Source organism: Stegostoma tigrinum, chromosome 8, assembly GCF_030684315.1.
Source record: "Stegostoma tigrinum isolate sSteTig4 chromosome 8, sSteTig4.hap1, whole genome shotgun sequence".
Taxonomy (NCBI): domain Eukaryota; kingdom Metazoa; phylum Chordata; class Chondrichthyes; order Orectolobiformes; family Stegostomatidae; genus Stegostoma; species Stegostoma tigrinum.
In genome coordinates, this window is record NC_081361.1 from 38,399,822 (window position 1) to 38,413,176 (window position 13,355).

The window sequence follows — 13,355 nt, forward strand, 5'->3', positions numbered from 1 at the left end:
TCCCTCATTTTGCTTTCTGCATCTGATTTGGCATTTAGTTAACTATTTTAACTGACACTTTCTGGGTTCGGATTCTGTCCGATTCCTTAATCGTTTTAAAATCTATTGGTTTTGGTGAGACTTCTTGTCATTTACATAAATGATTTGGATGTGAACATAGGAGGTAAGGTTAGTAAGTTTGTAAATGATGCTAAAATTGGAGATATAGTGAACAGCGAAGAAGCTTATCTTGGAGTACAACAAGATCTTGCCCAGATGGGCCAATGGGCTGACAAGTGGCAGTTAGAGTTTAATTTAGATAAATGCGGTGCTGCATTTTGGAAAGTCAAATCAGGGCAGGACTTATACACTTAATGGTAGGTTCCTGGGGACTATTGTTGAACAAAGAGACCTTGGAGTACAGTCATAGTTCCTTGAAAGTGGTATCACAGGTAAATAGGACAGTGAAGGTAGCGTTCGGTATGCTTGCCTTTATTGGTCAGTGCATTGAGTATTGGAGTTGGTAGGTCATGTTGCGCTGTACAGGACATTTGTTTGGCCACTTTTGGAGCATTGCTTGCAATTCTGATTTCCCTGCCAAAAGAAGGATATTGTGAAACTAAGAAAAGGTTCAGAAAATATTTTTGGGGATGTTGCCAGGGTTGGAGGATTTGAGCTATAGGCAGATGCTGCATAGGCTGGGGCTATTTTCCCTGGAGTGTCAGAAGCTGAGGGGTGACCTTATAGAGGTTTATAAAATCATGAGTGGTATGGATAGGATAAATACGCAAGGTCTTTTCCCTGGGTTGGGGAGTCCAAAACAAGAGGGCATAGGTTTAAGGTAACATAGGAAAGATATACCTGGAGACCTAAGGGGCAACTTTTTCACACAGAGGGTGGTGTGTGTATGGAATGAGCTGCCAGGGGATGCAGTGGAGGCTGGAACAATTACAACATTTAAAAGGCATCAGGATGGGTATATGAATAGGAAGGGTTGAGAGTGTTATGGGCCAAATGCTGGCATATGGGGCAAGATTTGCATAGGATGTGTGTTTGGCATGGACGAATTGGCCTAAAGGGTCTGTTTCTGTGCTGTACATCTCTATGACTCTGTTCTCCTGTCTTTTGTCTAACTTAAACCTCACAAGAGTTTGGATTAACAGATGCAGGATAATTGCGCAAACCTACTTGTATTTCACATTTCAATCCCACTGGTAGATTATAAAAAACAATATTTAAAAAAAACAGATGCTCGTATTAGACAGGTTATATTTCCTTACATGAAGTTGGATTTTAAGAAAATAAACATCACTGAAGTTAAAATCTGAAGTACAATTAATTGTACCAGCCTGTTTCTAATGAACAGCAATATAAGAGTATCAAGTAATACCAGGTGAAGGAAGAAAGCTTGTCATCTTTCAGTTGTATGGACGGCTGTCAGTGTTGTACATTGTCGTATGGTACTCTACTGGCTTGTGGTTAGAGTAGAGGGTTGCCAGCAATGCCTCCCTTCTAATCTTTTAACTTAACAATAAGATTTGGATAGTTCTTCATGAGCCATTGTAGCAAAAACTTAAGAGACTGATGGAAACTTACAGCAGAAACTTATCAAAATTAAATCAAAATATTGTTACCAAAGTTGATAAGTTAACTTTCAGGTAGAGTCCATGATTAAGAAAGCGAATGTAATGTTGTCATTTATCTCAAGAGGGTTGGAATATAAAAGCAGTGATATGCTTCTGAGACTTAATAAAACTCTAGTTAGGCTCCATTTAGAATACTGTGTCCAATTTTGGGCCCCACACCTCAGGAAGGACATACTGGCGCTGGAGCGTGTCCAGCGGAGATTCACACGGATGATCCCTGGAATGGTAGGTTTAGCATACGATGAACGGCTAAGGATCCTGGAATTGTATAAATTGGAGTTTAGAAGGTTGATGGGAGATCTAATAGAAACTTACAAGATAATGTATGGCTTAGAAAGGGTGGACGCTGGGAAGTTGTTTCCATTAGGCAGGGAGACTGGGACCCGTGGGCGCAGCCTTAGAATTGGAGGGGGTAAATTTAAAATGGAAATGAGGAGACATTTCTTCAGCCAGAGAGTGGTGGGCCTGTGAAATTCATTGCCACGGAGTGCAGTGGAGGCCGGGACGTTAGATGCCTTCAAGGCAGAGATCGATAAATTCTTGATCTCACAAGGAATCAAGGGCTGCGGGGAAGTGGAGTTGAATTGCCTATCAACCATGATTTAAATGGCAGAGTGAACTCAATGGGCCGAATGGCCTTACTGCCACTCCTATTCTTCTGGTCTTAAAATAGGCCAGCCTCTGCAGCTATCCCCCTTTCTAGATATTTTCTTCCAACCTGATAAGAGATGTTATTACTCTCCTCTGAAGCATGTAGAAATTGAAATATATTGGATATTAAAAAAAGGAGTTATAGATATTTCTCATCGATCTGTTTGGGAATGTCATTATACACCTCAGTAACAAGTGAGTCTTTGAATTTCAGTCTCCTGTTTCAGATTTAGAGATATAACCACCGCTCCACAACAGCCATGCTGAGCCTGTGGGCCAATTTAGTTGGCAGTCGGAAGGACTAAATCACTATTACACTAAACAAGAAGAAGCACTTGACTTACATAATGACATAGTTTGTTGCATGATAGCAGTGGGTACAAGTTACATTAGCTAATTGGGCATAATTGCAAAGATTACTATTATTGCCTAACCACATCCTGGATCAATGGAATTTGGCCTGATTTCCATGGAGTTGTATGTGGTTCATCCCCATTTTGTCCAAGGAAATGTCTACGCTCAATCTACTGAAATATCTGTGTTGAAGTAGATTAGTCCCGTGCATCAACTTATTGATTAGGAATTTTCATTCGCTCTCTGTGAACTAGATACACCCATAATTGTGATGCTAGAGGACTGTGGTTGACTAAGCATTATCTCTGTCACTGGTACTGATAATTCTTCGTTGGTGCAAGAAGAATTGAAATGATGCTCTGGAGCTGTCAACTCACCATCTGGCATCAAAGTCAAATCTGCTGAACGAATTTGTTCAGCTGAATTTTTGCTCCCTGAACAACTTCAGTTGAAGATTCTTCAGTGATTTCAATTAGATTGTATTGCTCATTCTTGTTCTCTGTAAATGCTCCTTCTGGCAAACATTGTTGATTTTTGTCATTGGCTGGTTTTTGGTGGTGATAGGAATGGAAAACATTTCACCAGTGCTGTAAATTCTCCAGCTTCCTTCCTCTTGACAGCATAGAACTAGTTTCTTATGTCAACATAAATAATTTCAAGTGATTATTTTGACCTCTGGATTTCAGCAATAAGCCTGGTAAGCTGACTGAAATCTTCCTTTGGTTGTACCATGATCGGCTGGTCAACAACGCTTTGTTTCTGAACCAGTTGTCCTTTTGGAACTCAGTGAACTACTGTGACCTTATCAAGGTTAAAGTCAAGACATGCGTGCATACTCAAGAATGTCAATTGTAAACTACATGCATATTTTCAATTCTCTTCAATTCTGAGCTGCAGTGTTAGTTATAGCGTAGCTTTACTCTTGAGACTTATTTCGTCTGCGCCATGCAGTTTCATCTCTGTAGACTGCAACATCTGTTTCTTTAGTTATGGTATTTGATCTGACAATCACATCTATATCAAGTTAAATCATTTGGGTAGCACTCACATCTATATCAGGTTTTAAATTAATTGGACAAATTTGAATTGGTCAGATGACCAATTTACCCCAGGAATACCTCAGATATCTTTTCTAATGGAAGTAAATTTTCTAATGCAGGTAACCTTTCTAAACGAAGTGGTTCTACTGCATTAACCTTTCTGTATGAGTAAGTATTTGGCATTTTGGTGCCCTGAAACTGCCCTAATTTTGTAAACCTTCTGGAAGTGGCCAATGGTTGTACAGATGTAGCATTTATTTTTCATAACTAGATATATTTTTTGTCTGTAAGGCTAGCACAGCACTGTTACTGACTCAGTATCTCTGTCTCTGGAGAGTGTTTATGCCTTACGAAGTGGCTAGGTTCAGTATTCTGATTGAGCAAATTCTGACAGTGAATCTGGATGACACCATTGACCCTCCTGCTATTTCTTCCTAATACAGTTATTTATGCTTATTTCTTTCAAATAGTTTAAATCTGTTGTGTTTCAAAGGCATTTTGTAATTTAACTCAAAGATTTAATGAATCTGCAACAGTTAAGGAGAGTCAATGATATTTTAATCGTCTTGCCTTAAACTCTCTTCAAACTTGTAAACTCTGCATAATGGCAATGCTGTAATATTTTTCTTGTCTGCAAATCTTCTGACTTCTTTATTGTAGCAATACAAAAGTGTTCTTTTTTCCTAATCAGGCTATTCATTTCCATTCTATGGCAATTCTGTATCTCTGTCCTGCTTACTGGGGATTTTGCTGTTTTTTCCCAATCCAAATGGTGGAATTCGAGAGGTCCTGTTACCAACTGCAATCAGGGTAGAGTTTTCCTGCTTCTTCATGAGCTAGGTGGTCATTTTCCGGCCTTTTGCGGTCTAAAACATAATGCTGAGTCCCTCACACAACTTTTAAAGTAAACGTCTGAGCTTCCAACCTCAGTGAATCATCTTGCTAAACTTATTGCTTAATTTATGAATGTTCCATCTTGTATCAATCTTAAAGTAACTTCTTCTATTAGACTCTGTCTTCAAAATATTTTAAGTTGTCCTTTTGCCATCATAAATGTACTGTGCAACTTCTTCAATACTGCAGCTGCAGTATGAATTAATATTCTGGCCCTTGCACTGTCTATTGTAGCCATTGTCTCCTGAAACCTGCTCATGGTAGCAGCAACACTTGTTTAGGAAACTCAGCACTCCTTTTCACCTGGCTACCCTTTTCACCCTGGTCTTTCCAGCATGTATTCATCTAGTGCAATTTTATTTTATTTTGCTCATGCCTCCCTGTCTGCAGTGTTTGCTGGCACAGTGAACTGGGCAGTGCAAGGATTGCAAGCTTAGAGTTGTTCTAAGCAAATGACTCACTCTTTCAAAAAACATGACTAATGGAAGTTGTTTGATGGACCAGAAGACAATGACTACTAATAAACCTATGTTTCTTTCCTAACTTTTTGGCTAAACACCTGTTTAATTTACTTGCACAGAAAGTTCAAAAATGGGGAGAATGAAGGTGAGATTGGGTGCATTTGTGGGGCACTTGTTTATTTGAAGGATGAAAGTTTTGAAAACAACAATTGGTAACGAGGAGGCGAGTTTAGCAGCCTTGCCAGCAGTCAGCTATAACTGATCATGAACCTGATAGATTAAGGTTGTCTGGGAGTTTTTTGGAGTGTTTTGACTGAGTCAGACAGTACCTTTTGGGAGATAGAAATAGCTGCAAATACACAGCTAAACATCTTCTGTTTCTCTTTTCATTGTCAATACCTTGTGAGCGCATTGCTCAAGAATGGTACTGAGTAAATCTTGATTTAACATATGCTGTTTGTCACTTTGTATCTGTAACCCAATCTTTCAGAACAGTAATTTATGTAGAAAAGGGTATGGGTTATGTTCCACTGGTGGCTGGTGAGGTCAGAGATCAATGCAACAGTTTAGAACAATGGACTGTCACCAATAGCAACTGCAGAATCAAAGGTACTGACGTTTTCAACAACATTGTAACTCTTGTTTGAAGAATCAAGTCTTCGAACTTGGGAGGAACTGCAACAGGTATTTGTTTCGACAGATAGCGCCTCCATAAGCAGCCACTGTGTCCTCATGTGGAGCAGGGAGATTTGTTTACATCAGGAATTTCTGCCTTTTATGCCAGAATAAAAAATTGACGAAGATCATCTTTTAACAAAAAATCACGTTAGCTGATGTTTCATTTGCCAACTGAAATGATGGCCCGTCATGGTGTAGCCAAATGTGGCACAATCGCTGTCAGTGTGCATTGATACTACAACCACCAGTGATTTGTGCAAGTCTGCGCCCATAAGCTAGCAGAAACCACTTTAATGTAAGAGAATTATCTATCATGCCAGTCTGTTTGAAAGCCAGATTGGAATGGGCTGGCTTTCAGAGGCTAAGGCTACCATGGCTAATGATCCCATGATGATAGTTACAAGTAGGGACCAGCTGTCGAAGCAAACAGACCTATACAGCTGCCAAGATCGCTAGGCATATGATATTCTACCATTAAGTTGAAAAGCCTGTTGCTTCTTTTTGCGGGGGCCAGGATTGTTGATTATTCCTGGTTGCCAATGACTTGATCAATGCAGCTAGGAGTTAAGCATATTACAATGGAGCTGGGGTCACATGTCATACACAAAGATGGTAAATGTCCTTCCCTTGATGACCTTGGTGAATCAAACAAGCCTTTACATAAATCGCTGATTGTTCCATGGTTACCATCATTGAGACTAGCTTTATAATTTCTAGTTAATATTAATTTAGTTTAACTTTCAGCCACAATGGTACTTGATGCCCCACCTCCCCAGAACAATAACCTGGATCTTTGGATTACCCAGGCCAGGGATGTTAACGGGATGCCACCATTTCTCTCATGGACTGATAAAAAAATAGTGACTCAGTCAATAAATTACTTACAAATGGGCTGAATTTTATGAAAAATTAGCTAAGTAACAATTTTGGGAACTTGCATGGTATTTTCTCTTTGTGAGCACTAGCGGAATTTATCAAATTTTTCTCACCTCATCACCTATGCATTAGATTGCTACTGGATTCCACTCATGCCATCTTCCTCCAGCACACCAGCACCATCGTGGGATATCTGGCATTGGTACCATTTTAAAACACAGTTTTGCGCCAGGTCAAGTGCTGTTTGCCAGGAAATTTTCTTCATAGTGCATGCAGTGGGAGGGAAATCAGGAATAATCACTTCTCAGAGTACGTGAGTGGCATGGCTGATACTTCATTGCAAATACAAGTGCACATTGGGAAGTACATTGCTGTTTGAAAACTAAGTTAGCCATCCTCAGATTCATGCCACCTTAGGACCCTGTTTAAATGAGTGCTATCTCTTCCCTGAGTGCCCTGCCTCTCGGCCTACACCTTAGACATGCCAGCCATTGTGCTGCACTGTTGTCCTGTCAAGGCTAGCATTGTTGTGACCATTCTTGACCTTCTCCCCTTGCTGCCACATCTCCCTCACACCCACAGTAATCCATGTCCTCTAATAGATTTTTGTCTCGCTCCCATTATATGTTGAGCTTCCCCCTTCACAATTATTCTCCCCTCTGCACCCCAGTGTGCTGCATCCAATCCCCATCTTTCAAGTCCCTGGTAACCTCCCTTTGACATTCATTGAGCTAACCGCAGGGCTGATCTTGGCCCACTCCTTGACCTGTGATGATATGGACCCCCCATCCACCCCAAACAATTGACTGACCATGTCTGTGCCCCTAGTGGTCATTGCCTTTGACTTACTGTGCTAGGATGGCTTGACTGAAGACTGACTCCCTTAGTCTAACTGAAGACTATTCCCTTTAGGCATTGAGGCATGGCTGAAGCACATGCCGTGTATTTATCATGTAGACTGCTGGTACGTGGTGCAAATGTAGCACAGGGATGGACTACAACGTATTTACCCCCTTGACTGGTATCTGCTGTAAACATGACAATCTGCCTGGCTTTGTATCAGTGATAATGGGAACTGCAGATGCTGGAGAATCCAAGATAATAAAATGTGAGGCTGGATGAACACAGCAGGCCAAGCAGCATCTCAGGAGCACAAAAGCTGACGTTTCGGGCCTAGATGAAGGGTCTAGGCCCGAAACGTCAGCTTTTGTTCTCCTGAGATGCTGCTTGGCCTGCTGTGTTCATCCAGCTCCACACTTTGTTATGTTACCTGGCTTTGTAACTGTCTCTCTGTGTTTGTTGTCTAAAAGGCAACAAGTTCTGGGAAAGTGCAAAAATGCAAGGCAAAATAGGGCAGAAATGCTGTGAGCATTCGTACAGGTGTAAGGTGAGGCGACCTGAGGTGCATCCTTGTCAAATCTATAAGTTAGGTGGCAGTCACTGTACACAATTTATCCTGGTAGCTTCAGTAAAATGAAAGCTAATGGTGCATTCCATGGTGCACCACTAAAATGGAGAACTGTATTATAAGTTGGTCTGAAATATACCATGGGGGTTGAATGCCAACGTCCATGGATGGGAGATGTGAACAATCACTGCCCTGAGATATTGGTGATGGCTGCTTAAGTTAGAGGTCGGGAAGAGTGAGCAGCGAGCTGGAGTTGCCAGGTACACACCCTGGCTTTCATCTTAGGAATAGTCGGTGCCTAGTTTCTTTCTGGGGCTTTGGAGAATCAGGGAACCCTCACAGCAATGAGGTGTGATTATGTAATAATGACATACTAATTCATGCAAGTAAATGCAAATAGACCTCTTACTGCTAGCTGATGAGATTCTACTCGTGCTATTCAAAACCCAGTTAGAGAATTGGACTTTTTTGCTCGAGACATCGAGAATCTCATTTCTGCCAATCATATCCTATTGTTCCAACTGATTTGCCAATGTCCACATCATTCAGAGGCTGGGAATACTCTGCCCAGTCATTGAGAACAAGTGAAAAACAGAGGCACAACCCATGATTTTGAGCTCCTCAGCAGTCAGATATTTGCCCCCATAGTGCCAACTCCAGTTGCCCTGCACAGCAGGACAGTGAGTTCATATTATTTACTGAATGAAACAGCTCTAGAATAAGAAATGATGCAAGAGAAAAGAATGGGAAAAGAGACAGGGATAGGATAAAGTAAACAGGAGGGAAATAATGGGAATTAGAAAATGAATGAGATGCAAAGCGAGAAGAAATGTTGTAAAGGAATTGAGAGAAAAAAGAAAAGGGATAATAAAGCAGACATGTAGAGGGAGAACATTAGAGGTAGACAAATATAAGCAGCCAAAAGAGATCAGTCAGGAAGGACTGAATGTAAATCCTGAAACTCCTTTTCTGCAAGCACTATGGATGCCATCACCCCTGCATCCATCCAATGGCTCAAGGATACCACTCACCACCACCTTCTCCAGCACAGCTAAGGTTGGCTAACAACTGCTGGCCTAACCAGTGATGCCCAAATCCCTTGATCAAATTCTAAAAAGCAGTCTTTTCCAGATAATGAAACCACACCCAGTTCTTGATATCACAAAATCTGACACAATTCCAATGCATTGAGACCCAGATGAGGAAGACACAATGTAGACTGACAAAACCTACCTTATTGGGCTGCAAAAAAAACCGGCTGCATCCCTCAATTTGCGTAAGCTTGGAAGATTGCAAGTGACTTCCTGTTTCTTTCCTATACTGCCACCAACTGCACAATCGCACATGCACTTTTGATATGACATTGGTATCATCTTTAAGTTCCAGAGATCTGAATGAAATGCCAAATAGATGACTTGCATTGCCCAGAGACCAAGGAGACATGTAATGATCCTTAGAAAACTGAAATGAACAATTTATATATAAATAGCCTAGCAAAATCTCAGTATCATATGGTTCTGAAAATTTTGGATACTGGAATATGTCAGACAAGTGACACCATGGGATCACCTCCATTTATTATGCATTAATTTGATGTTGTATATAGAAATTTGTACATTTGCTGCTCTTGGATTATATACTGTATTAATCTGACCAATTTAATGGCTGCTCATTCATAGAAATTAAAAATTAAACTTGCTTTAAAAATCTTTTTCTGAATGCCTATGTCACCATGTTTTTCCTAATACCAAGGTTGAAAAGTTTTATCTTGCGTGCATTGTATCCTTGCTGTAAATAATATTGACACGACTTCATATATAAAAATTATGTTCTATTAACCTTAGAGTAAACCTTTTCCAATTTCAGTCAGTTAAGCATTCAAGTTTCACAACATAACTTTGAGATTAGATTGCTACTTGAGTGTAGATGAGAAAATGAAATTGCTCAGTGTTATTAGATTGAATGATTGTTTTGCATTTTCTTGTATATTGTATCACTCTCAGGTTTGTACATGTCCATTGATAAATGTGTAAAGTGTGGGTTATCCATTTGCAACAAGGATTACAGTGGGAAAACTAGAAGATTGGAAGATAATCATGGGAGAGTGATATATGACAATTTTACATTTCAGCTTCTAGGTTCCCCTCTCTAATATTAAATAAGTGTTCATCAAAATTTTTGTGTTACTATATTATTTGGTCTCTCCAGTGGAAATTGATTTTATCCAAGCTTATCTTTAAGGTTGATTTATCTTCAATGATGACACAATAATACTCTGCAGTGGCACAGGGTACAGTGTGTGACAATGAGTACCACCACAATCTCTTTCCACTCCATTAAACTGAAGATGAATAAGAAATTTTACACTATTGTTAACATCCTCAGAAGAGGAGTAGCAAGCAGAGACCTGCAATTGTTCACTCCCTATGTTGCAGTTTTGGGAATGGGATGCAGGATGGATTTCTGACGGTTCACTGGTTATGGTACTGGACCAATAGCCCAGGAACTGGGAACACACGTCTGACAGGTAAGTTGTAGGCTGAATTTCTGCTTTATTGTAGCTTTTGATAAAATCAGTTCCCCAGGTGAGGTTCCCCAATTTGTTACAGTTTCAGATGGGATACCCCAAGTCTTGAAGCTCCATTAGCTCCCTTTCTTTATTCATCTGCACTCTTGGCGGGTTAAAACAAATTAATCTGAAAAAGGATCCCTTCCCTTGAGGTTATCTTTCTTCTGGATTTCTATACAATCATTGGATGAGTTGTGTATGGGTATGCATATATGTGTCTGTGCGATTGTCATTTTTTTTTGTGTGGAGTTTGCTGATGTGAAGTGTGTTATACCAAACCAATCATGGCCTCCTGAGTTAATAAGGCTAGTTAAAATTCAGCTACCACAATTGTCCTAATAATGAGACAGCAAGAAACATTTAGGTACAGGAGCTTAGAGCTTTACTGAGGCTTTCCAAAGGGGAATGTGATACACAAAACTGGCCACCATGAGTTCCAACATTGATTAGATAGATGAAAATTTAGCTACTATAATCCCCTGAGTGAAAAGAATTTTCTTTGTGTCAGTTTCTTAGCAGTCACTGAACTGCACTTGGAACAAAATCAAATAATTTCAAAATTATTGTAGCGCAGAAAATCAAGACATGAGTGCATCATTTGCTTCTCCCAGTTGAGGGCTCTTTTCAACTAACATTTGGAGAAAATGAAGCATACATGAAGTTTTCTTCTGATGGCGAAAGATTAAGAGGTGAAGGAATATTTATGGACAACAACCCTGCACTATGTAGAAAAGTCTACTTATTAATGTTTCAGGCCACTAACACACACAGGCCAGACGGTGGTCAGTTTCAACTCCTTTCTGTTTCTATATCCCTGGAAGAGCACATGCATTGTCATTGGGGTGGCAAGCTAGCAATCAAAACCCGCTAGTCCCCGAGTCATCAGAAAAGTTTTTTTAAAAAGAAATACGTGTAATCCCTAAAGTACCTTTATTTTGGATGCAAAATAGCCTTTCAGTCCAAGTCATTTATTACATGTCATTAAATTCTAGATATGGGTAAACAACTAAGTGAAAGAAACAATTTATAGTCTTTTTTCACAAGATCTTTTGCGTTTGTTCTTGCTGATCTGAAGGTTTGCTTGAACATTCCATTTTCAAAATATTTCCATTGGTTTGCAAAAGGCACAGGGTGGCTGACTATTGCAGCTATGAAAGAACATCTGATTTATCCAAATTCACAGCTTGCAATATCTCCTGAAGGAAATAGAGGTTATTTTTCTTCAGGTTTAAAGGAGTGATCTTGTAGAGGTTTATAAAATCATGAGGGGTGTGGATAGGGTAAATAGACAAAATGTTCTCTCCAGGGTGGGGGAGTCCAAAAATAGAGGGCATTGGTGAGAGGAGAAGGATTTAAAGGGGATCTAAGGGACAAGTTTTTCACACAGATGATGCTGCACATATGGAATGAGCTGCCAGAGGAAGTGGTGGAGGCTGGTACAACTATAACATTTAAAAGGCATCCGGATAAGTATATGAAGAGGCAGGGTTTAGAGGGATGTGGGCCAAATGCTGGCAAATGGGACTTGATTTATTTAGGATATCTGGTTAGCATGGATGAGTTGAACCGAAGGGTCCATTTCTGTGCTCTACATCTCTATTACTCTATGATTTACCATTGAGAACTGAGCGAGAGAAAGTTCTGGTTTCTCTTCTGGTCTCTTAGCTTTTCTGTCTTGTTCACAGCTCAAGTTATTCATCCATCTGACATCCAATCACAGTTTAGGTAGGCAGAGGACTTTTCCAGTTTACAAGTGGTCCCTAGTCCACAAACCATCCAGCTTCATTTGTAAACAACCCTTCGGTTCAAGTTCATCCACACATTTCCAGAACCCACAGCTACACAAACAGGGTTCAAGTACGTATCAAATTATTGTGTTTCAAAACTTGCTTCTCGTTTCAGCCCACAGTTTTTAAAAAGCACAGAAATAAAAAGCAACAGTATTTACACAGCAAACGTGTCATAGAGTCACAGACTTATGCAGCATGGAAACAAGCTCTTCTGTCCACTGTGTCTATGCTGATCAACAAACAATAAACTACACAAATTCCATTTTTCTGCATTTGGTCCATAGCCTACTATCCTAGTACTCATCCAGGTGGCTCTTAAATGTTATGAGAGTACCTGTCCCTGCCACCCTCTTAGGCAGCATATTACATATTTCTGCAACTCTCTGGGTGAAAGAACATTTATTTTCTCAAATCTCCCCTAAACCACTTTTTCCTCACCTTAAAATTATGCCTTCTGCTTTTAGACATTTCTGCCAAGGGGAAAGATTTTCACAATCTACACTGTCAATGCATCTCATAATTTTGTATACCTCAATCTGATCTCCCCTCAGCCTCCTCCACTCCAAGGAAAACAAACCCAGCCTTTCCAGTCTCTCCTTATAATTGAGACTTTTCATCTCAGGCTACATTCTCCCGAATCTCCTCTGCACCATTTCCAGGGCAATCACAGCCTTCTGTTAATGAGACAACCAGAACTCTACACTGTATTCCATCTATGGCCTAACAAAAGTTTTATAAAGTTGTAATAAGATTTCTTTTTTTCATATGTTCTATGCCCTGGATAATACAGGCAAGTATCCCTTATGCCTTCTTCATTACCTGTCTACCTATACTGACATCTTCAGGCATCTGTGGACTTGTGCAGTGAAACCCCTTTGTTCCTCAGCACTCCCTGTGGACCTACCATTCATTTTGTATGTCCTTCCCCTGTGCACTTATTGTGATTAAATTCCATCTGCTATTTGTTTTTCCCAATTTACCAGCTGATTAATATCAGACTTTGGGCTGA